Source organism: Bombus pascuorum, chromosome 6 (assembly GCF_905332965.1).
Source record: "Bombus pascuorum chromosome 6, iyBomPasc1.1, whole genome shotgun sequence".
NCBI classification, from domain to species: domain Eukaryota; kingdom Metazoa; phylum Arthropoda; class Insecta; order Hymenoptera; family Apidae; genus Bombus; species Bombus pascuorum.
This window is the reverse complement of record NC_083493.1, coordinates 5,154,979-5,164,447: the sequence shown is the minus strand read 5'-3', so window position 1 is coordinate 5,164,447 and position 9,469 is coordinate 5,154,979. Positions and strand designations below refer to the sequence as shown.

General features: G+C 37.2%; 1 protein-coding gene across 4 annotated transcripts in view; it reads left to right on the top strand.

The window, feature by feature from the left end:
- Window positions 1-239: 239 nt before the first annotated feature.
- The window catches only part of LOC132908169 (putative transcription factor capicua), a 44,060-nt gene continuing 34,830 nt past the window's right edge, over window positions 240-9,469 (top strand). For all 4 annotated transcript variants that reach the window (XM_060961886.1, XM_060961887.1, XM_060961885.1 and 1 more), the window contains exon 1: window positions 240-1,641. The gene's annotated coding sequence lies outside the window, so the exon portion shown is untranslated. The remainder of the gene's footprint in view (window positions 1,642-9,469) is intronic.

The following is a 9,469-nucleotide window of genomic DNA, read 5'->3' as shown; positions in this document are numbered from 1 at the left end:
GCCTGGTTGGTTATATGGCTCGACAAGTCGCAGGCAGTTCAGTTGAGCAACCGAGCCTGAGCCCATACGTGTGCATGTGATGAAAAAGAGCGAGGCAAAAAGAAAGAGAGAGGGATCGCGTGTATGTAATTCGAGTGAAAAAGAAAGAGAAAATCGAGGACGAAACACGTATACTTGACGAGGAAGATGTCAATAATTCGGTGGTACTGTGATTCGCGTTTCTTCAAACTATGGTAAATAAGAATATATCATAGAGCATGCATCGATGACGACGTCATGACCGTGTCGTGGTTTTGTAGTCACCATCTCCTCTCGGTTGGTCGTTCGGTCTACTGTGACGGATTTCCGTGATGCGAGTGCACGCGTATTCACTCGAAAGAGCCAACGACGAAAATTACAGCAACGGCAAGGGCGGTAGAAGCCCGGCACGTAGCGACGCGGCGCGCCGATGCTTCCCGGGAATTCGAGTCGATCCTTACGTTGATCGTCGATACTCACGGCACATACCTAGGTGACACGGTGGAGTGGCAGTCTCGAGACCACGACGATGACGACGACGGCGACGCACGGCGACGGCGACGATGGCATTCATAGCCCTGGTGTATATACGTGTGTTGCTACGCGCGCGTGTGTAAAGTCGCTCCGCGAGAATATTTTTTTGTGTGCGTGCTATTCGTTTGCTCGCTCGCGCCCGCTTGTGAGCTTCCTTCTGGGAACATAGTTGCGTACGGAATATATATATGTGTGTGTGTGTGAGTGCGCGCGCGCGTTCGCTCCACTGTATATACATACACGTGCGCGGACCTCTTGCATTGTGTGTCAGTGACTCTCCATGCTCTTGGTGGAAGTAAGTGAGGTAGTTCCATCGCTGTCACGAGCATCCACTACCTGCCCTAGGAGTCTTACTATACGATGCCTATATCGTCTCTCGTCTATTTATACGACGACCATACACGACTCGTAGTTGCCTCTTCTCCCTCACCTTTCCTCAATCACTCCTTTAATCTTCTCTCTCTCTCTCTAATAAACACATACACACACTCTCTTTCTCTCTCTTTAACCCTCTTCCCCTTTCTTCCGTTTCTCTCTTGCTCTCTATTTCTCTCTCTCTTCCTTTTTTCTGCTCTTTCTCATAGTTTCTCTGTCTCTTGCTTGCATTCACTCTGCTGCCCCACCAGGTTTCCTCTTTCGTATCGGCTCCCTTTCTCCCACCTCTCTCCCCACGTCTTTCTCTTCTTCTGCCTCTCCTCTCCCCTCGGTTCGTGACGACATCCGCGAACGAGCAAGCGACTCGGCTCGAGTCGCCTCGAGTCGAGCCGAGAGAGCCGCGCGCCGAAGTCCGCCGTACACCCTCGTACTTACGTACACGCGGAATGTGCCGCCAGGAATTCTCTCTCACAATGGATTTATTGTGTTAGTGAGTAATAGCGGCGTGTGCGCGATAGTGTATCGTGTGAGACGACCAGAAGACGCTGACCAGGACGACAACGACGAAGACGACGATTACGAATTACGATTCCGACTACTACGACTACTACGACGCCTACGACGACTTCAACGACGACGACCAAGAGGACGACGAACAGAAAGAACGTGCGCGTCCGGCTTAACTCACGAGTCAAGATGGAGCTAGTAGACGTGGTACGTGAATTTCGCGAATTCAGTGCGATTTTTTATAAGAATCGTGCGCCTAGTGTACACCATATAAAACCCGATCTCACGATCTCTCCTCATGTTTCTTACGTATTATTCGTGCTTTGTTCTTCTCTTACCAGTTTGCCTGTTAGTTTTGTGTCTCTAGTTCGACACGCGACTTTTATATTTTCGTGTATCACAACAGATTTTGCGGATCTCTTATTTTCGCTGGGCTTCGATTCGTGTCCTAGGTTCTGTGCTTCCATAACCTTTCGCGATCCGTTACGCGTACAAGGATCTCCATAATTTTGATCAGTCGCTTTGTATACATATAAATATACTTATATACGTCACATACATATGTACGTGCACACGACTTTCTGTTACTTTATTATCTTCACTTGCCTTTCCCTCAAAGTGTTTGTGCTATTGTTGAATGCATTTCCAGAAACCAGACAATAGTTACGAACAGTGTTTGAACGTAATATGTATATCGGATTTGCGCGGTTCGATTGATCATGCTGCGGCGGAATTAGCTGAATGGAAAGTAATTTTCTCAATTTGGGATAATAATTAAAGGAAACTGCACTAAACGAAACCAGCAGCAAAGGATTATCAATTCGCTGTAATTCTTAATGGCGTTTAGTAAGTGTCATGCAATTTTATCCGTTTCCAATTTATATTTACGAGACAAGATGTAACTGTTGGTATTGTGCGACATGCTATATATATATATATATATATTTATATTTTTCAACGGTGAAATGTTATGCCAGTTCACCATAGAGATTCACTGTAATACGTCGAATTTTGTACAGTGCATCTTTTCTGTGTAACCTCTATCTCACTTTACACATTATCAAAGTCTTCTGTCTATCAATTTCTATATTAGTGTCTTCTTTAATGTTCGTCAAAAATAACGTTTATCGATATTCTATGACCGAAATGAAGAACCATTGCCATAGAATGGTTCATACGATGGTATACATATTGGAAAAATGCACTGATGCTTTTTCTTCTTATGACGAATCAAGAAGGTCAATTCCTATCTTTTTCACTAGCACGTAATTTCTCTATTTAATTTATTCTTATGAACTTTTCTGTTTACAACCTTATCTGTAAATATTATTTATCGTTCGTTACTACAACGAACCGAAGATCGAGTTAACTGATATCTTTGGCAAATACCGCGCCGAGGCTGTTACAAAAGCACTTTTTCCACTTAATGTAAATAATTTTGACCGGTTAGCTTAGCTAGCTTCGCGCTTTCGAGAAATATTAGTCCCGTGGTCGATTTCGTTTTTCAATGTTGTAATTACTCGTGTTTCGTTTAAGTGAAATAACATGTCAGAGGCGTTAGCTAGAGTTACGCTGTTCGGTTATGCATTTATATCTTGAATAGAGTTGTTGGAATTAGACGTTAATTGGCTGGCTCCGCGTATCGTAAGCGTTAAAAGGAAAGTGTATTACGATAGACTAGCCGCGTTCGTTAACGATACTGTCCCGATATTTGCTCGAGCTACTATATACGCTAGCGACAAACATACATACGTTTCCGAGCACTAGGATTATCTCTTTCTATATAAATTTTTTAACAGCCAATGCATTAGGATAATAGTATACTACCATTTTTAGGTATTATTTCATTATATCTAACCACTTTATTGCAAACACCTATAACAGACAAATTTGAAAAAATATGCTTAAGTGTAATTTTTAAAATGATTGCCCGAAACCATCGATGGCAAATATCCCGATGGAATGATAAAAGAAAAATAACAACTACCGGCAGTCTTTGTAAAATATATTTTGGAATGTATCGCTGTACCAGTTTCGAAAGGATTATTTAACGCGAACAGCTCGAGAATTTGGATTACCTAAAACTTGACTAACCATCATTTTCATTGAATATGATATTTTTGTTTTAATTTTCCGGTTAAACGTTACCATAAAATACATCATTTTTAAAGTTTGAAATAATTGACGTGTTTTACTTAAAGTTCCATGTATAGTAAACTAATATAGAATTATAAAGAAACGACGATTTTAGGTGGTTTCTACAGACAGTTTAGCTGGAACAAATACATAAGTAATGTATTCTTTTTTTCTATATGTTCTAGCACATTTTGTACAAATGAAAATTCATATACATTTATATAACAATGTTTTAAGGAGTACACGTATAGCTACGAATATCAAAGTCCCTAAAAAAGGGAGATCATCTATCTAGAAAGTATCAAGAATTAGTAATATCATTGAATCAGCCTAAGAATGCAACTTTTATGGTAAAACATTATTCTATCGTCTTTTTACATTTATTTTACTCCTACGCTATTTATATCGTAACAAAAAAAATTCTTCACTCTTCACTTAAAAAGTAAAAAGATACTAGAGAATGCTAGTATACGCAGATTTTGTACGTCGATAGTGTTTGTTTTATCGAATAACGAGGCGACGCTCAATTTTTAAAGAAATCCGTTAGAGATGATGTTACTCGATCGCTAGATCGTTGATGCTATTCTATCCGTTCTAATTCGAAGGATACTTGTATTTGTCGTTCGAAAGTTCAAAGTTGATTTGTATAATCGCTGATAAGATTACAACAATACACACGTGTACTGGGTTTATTCTTCCGTAACATTCTTCAGAAATTCAACGCGGTTTTTGCGAATGCCCGGAAACTTTTAGTCGTTTCGATTCTTCTCTTTTCTTTCTTTTTTTTTTTTTTTTTTTTTTTTTTCTTTATACAGTTACGTGCAGTTTTCCATATATATATGCATTATTTGTGAAAGTTCGTGACACAGTTATTTTTTACTTTGTAATAACAGATTGTAATCGCGTTGCGACATTTTTACAAATCAATTGACTTACGACAGTGAACGATTGATTTTGATTGGATTTTAATACGATTACACTGTTTTTCTTGTTTCTACATAAGTATTTACGCGTGTCGAGTTTATCATTTGTTCGAGTACGATAGTCACGGATTGGAACGAGACTATTAAACGTGCGTAATACATACTTTTGTTATATCTCTTTGCAAATGTTAAAATAGAAGCAAGCGAAAAATAGTTTTGTCCTTCATACGAGTACAATAGTTGCAAAACATTGCAGTTAAGGAACTTATCCTACTTGCTTTTTCTTTCAATATTTAGAGACTGACAGATTGTATAAATCAAACAAGGAAAGTAAAGCAGGAGGATCCTAGACAATATAAGTGTAATTAAAAAGGATCTATGTAAATAGAAATTTATGATACGGTTAAATGCAAATTTACAAACCTTTATTATTATAATCATAATACCGTTACTACATTATTTTTAACTTAACGACAAAAAATTGAATTAATTATTTGTAACATACCTGTTAGGAATTTGTTCTGGATTTTACTGGATTTTACGCGGAATAAAATATAAATGTTGAACAGAAGTAAATTTCGAATACTGGACATGGAAAATGGAAACTCTTTTACTATTTGATAATCGTATTTGTTTACGCAAATAAAGAAGCATTTCAATAGATATTAACACTAACTTTATTAGGTCCGGTCAAATGGCTAGTTTCAAAATTTAATTTAAAATTGTACATTAATTGTTATTTCTTTCGTTCATCTATTTGTAAATTAAAAAAATTGAGAAATTGATTAATCAGATAATATAGGAATTCGCATAAAGTTAGGTGAACAAGAGAAATAACAATGAACGTACAATTTTAAATTAATCCTTGAAACCGGTCATTTGATCGGACCTAGTAAGATTAGTATTAAAATCAATAAATTCATCCATTTCACGTTTAGCTCATTTCATCGCCAACCGTCCACATTCGATATTCGATTATCGTAAACAATAGCAACGGGCGCGAAAATGTTGAACGAAAGGATTCACGAGAAACTTGTACTTTTTGTATTATTCCGAAAGAAAAAGATGTGTAAAAAACATGCCTCGCGATGTATGTTGCGGGAAAAATCGGTATCTCCGTTGCGTAGGTCACGATAACACTGTGGCTAATGTGTTAATGATTTTTCAAGCCAACTGTCGATACACACATTTATATTTCTTACGTTATCTAAATTTTTTCTTGCCACGGCATCTACGTAAAACATCTGCTTCTCGAACTTCGTATTTTGATAGATCATTTACATGGTTGTGTTGTATCGCGTCGAATTGCCGCATTCTTCTAGCTATAGTCGGAATGCAAAAGTTCGTGATTATTTTTGCAAATAATATCAGTCGAAAGGAGAGGACGTTCCACGTTCGTGGTATAGGAGGAGGAGAGTCCTTATCGGTTTCAGAGTTATCGGTCGATGATAAATGCATGAAATATCTGTTATTCCTTCCGGGTTGTAAATCCTAAATATCTGTAATCAATTATTCAATTAGTCTGAGTAATCTTGGTACTTATATAATGGGAGAGATTAATAATTAATAAGATCAAAGATCGTTATAACTTGCGTTTCACCAGTGCGTTCTGTTAATACGACGCTCATCGTTCGTCATCAGACCAGCCACTAAACACAAATGTCAGTTATTCGTGAAATTAATCCGGAAACACGAAATTTCTTGATTTTTAATAAAATACAAAATTCTCTCTCTTTCAACGTATTATTTCCTGTGCTTGATAAATTCTTCCCATTCAATTCCGAAAAATTATTATCGTTATTTTTCTTCTATAAACGAAACTTAGCTTTATGTTCGAACAATTTTTCAGCCAAGGTTTTGCTTCAATCTATGAAATTAATCCAAGTATTAGCAAATATATAGTACCAACATCGACATAAATACAGAATGACATCTCGCTAAATATGTATCTATGAAGCAGGAATAATTTTTCAGACTTTTAATGCAGATAACATATATCATATGTAATATGTGTGTGTATGTGTATGTGTTTGTATATATCCTTAATATCCTTACTATTTAGATTACTCGAAAAAATCAACGTTAGATATTTAGTGTGGCGAACAAAGCATTTCAGTAGAATTCGACCCTTCCCAAACTTCTTAGCCATGGATATTCCAGATATCGATTTGTTTTTAATAAAATTATGTATACGCTTGTTTCGAATTCGTTTCTTTATTATTTTCAATTTCACAACGAATTTTTGCATATAAGATGTGCTTTCGATCACACCGTTTTTAAAGAGACGTTATTCGTTAATAACAGAAACAAAGGAAACATGTTACTCCGATTCAACTTTTTATTTAATGTGTCCGACAATCTTTTAATAATCTTTCCTGGAATATCTATCTCTTGAAAACAATCTTCAAGATCAACAATCGTATTTCTAATCTCTGTTGTAACGTACTAAGCGACATACGTAGTAAGGTACCGTATGAAGATAATCAAGATGTTTTTCACATTTATTAAACTACCTTAGACAATAATAATATAGCGATCTTTGCTATTGGGGTTTAAGGAACTGTAGTTTATCAAACAAACTTTCAAATCTACAATTTATTTAGAAAGCTAAAGTTACTTGGAAAAGACGTATGATAAAACAGAGGTAAACTATTTCAATTAATTAGCAAAGTTTATTATTGATATTTCTATATCAAATTCATTATTATTCCGGATTCTATGAATTTGTTCCAGCATCAACGATCTAAACTACAATCAGATTCATCGATGTAAGAGAGTATACATTTTTTTTAAAACGAATCGAATAATTTCTTTCGACGAAATTCCCGTTTCCGAGATTATTCATTGATATATTCGAATATCACGGTAGTATACATGTAGCACGATACAGTAACAATGAACGCGATGGCATACAAAAAGCTTTTAACATATTGTATTAATAGCGTGGTTATCGCGTATAATACGCTACATACACTTCTAAACTTGCCCACTTGCTACGCGCGTACGTATTTGTTTTCCCCCCGCTCTCTATTCACACCTACATGTTAGTTAATTCGATGCAGCAGCATGCATGCGCGTGCGCGCGCTCGCTATTGCTAGGATTTCTTAGCCGGTTGCCCCGTTGATGAAACCTCGCGATACCTTATCATTGCGTTTCTTGCGCCGGAGCGTCGTGTTAATGACTTTTCTTCTCGCGCAGCGTCGTTTCATATTTTCAAGCAATATCGATAAGGCTAACCTCGACTTGTGTCGAATTCCTTTTATCACGGCTCGTCGTGTCGCCTCGCGTTGTTTCCTTTTGGCTACGGCTGCCCGATGCTGACCCTGTTGCCTTTGTAGTTTAACTTTGCGACCTCTAGCGACTTCCTAATAAATATTGAACTGCACTCAAGGAAGAACCTGCCCTCTAACAATAAGCTTTAAACAATCGTGGTCGGCTCGCACGCGCTTTTATTTCACCACGTACTATGCACGCGTCCTCTTGGTTGCATGCACCGCATTCGACACGTAACAGAGCCGCCGCCGCCACCGCCGCCGCTATCGTCGCCGACGACCACGACACATCGCGACATAGCATTTCTACTTCTGTTTGCCTTTGGGACATTGTTCGCGAGAGACGGTTAGATTATATTTCAATAGCCGGAAAGAACAAGCTGCATCTTTGTTCTTACTATCAAGTGTAGTATACTATGTTTCAGTGTTTTGAATTGATTCGATAGGCGAAATTGCTTGGAGTAATTGGAGTAGTTTAACCCTTTGCGGCGCTAATTGGATTTGTATGGATTTTAATTCGCTTGTGTTCAAATGGCACCTACCTTGCAATTTAGTTACGTCGATATATATATATAATATATGTATTTATATAACAGACATATATATATGTATTTGTGGCGACTAATCGTTTACCGTATAAAAATTTCTGCGGCTAAGTGGTTAGAAGAGATACCTCTTGATATTTAACGTGAAAGTAGGGCATATTTTTCCTAAAGTAGTAAACAATGCTTATATTTGTCCGCTACTTATCATTTTTTCCATATTTATATATGTAATAAACGATACAACTGCTTCTTAAAATATTCGCTGTTATAATTTAAAATAGATTGCGAATATTTTACCCTAAGATGTTTTTACATGTAATATCGATTTTCCAAGCAGTTTATTTAGCTTTGAAAATTAATTTATCACACAAATTATGACACCCTAAGAACAACCCTTTTACAAGCCTTTTCTTTTTACAAGAAAAAATATAGAGCTTGGCAAGTAGTAGTTAATGCAAGTAGCTAACAGCTCTAGTTTCTGCACCGATTGGATAAGGAATTACGGAAAGACACGTAGCTTGTAATATGTTGAGCAATGCAAAGATATATATATATATATATATATATACTTCATTTTATATCATTTTTATTTTCTTATTCTCATGAGGAACCAAAATACTTGTATCGATATAGAAATATAACGGAAAGTAACACTCGAATATATAATTTCAAAGTTGAATCGGACCATGTTTTTCATGTTGCCTTCAACGAGTTCGAAATATTTGATGTTATTGAATTGCAACGAGAGCACTAGCGCAAGGAAAGAAAAAGTTTCGGACCGAAATATGGCTAACTAGAGCGTTCTTTAATCGATTCAAGTATACAACGGAACTAAGCAGCGTGTTAGCGGACAAGCGGAACAAAAGCGATTGCAACAATAATATTCGAGATTATTTGAATTTCAATGACACGTATCTTTCCGATCGACGGTTTCGACTTACGCCACTGGTCTGTCCGGGTATACAAAGCATCGCTGGTTGTGTTCACACACGATGCAATTTAATGTTCCATACATAGCATTCCATGTGTACTGGCTCTCGCAGAAAATATGACGTCATATCAGAGTGGTTCGTGCCGACTTTACATGCTGTATGTGTTAGTCAATCTCTTTATGGAAGGAAGAGGATGCTTTCTCGCGTGTAACTCTATTGTGGTGCG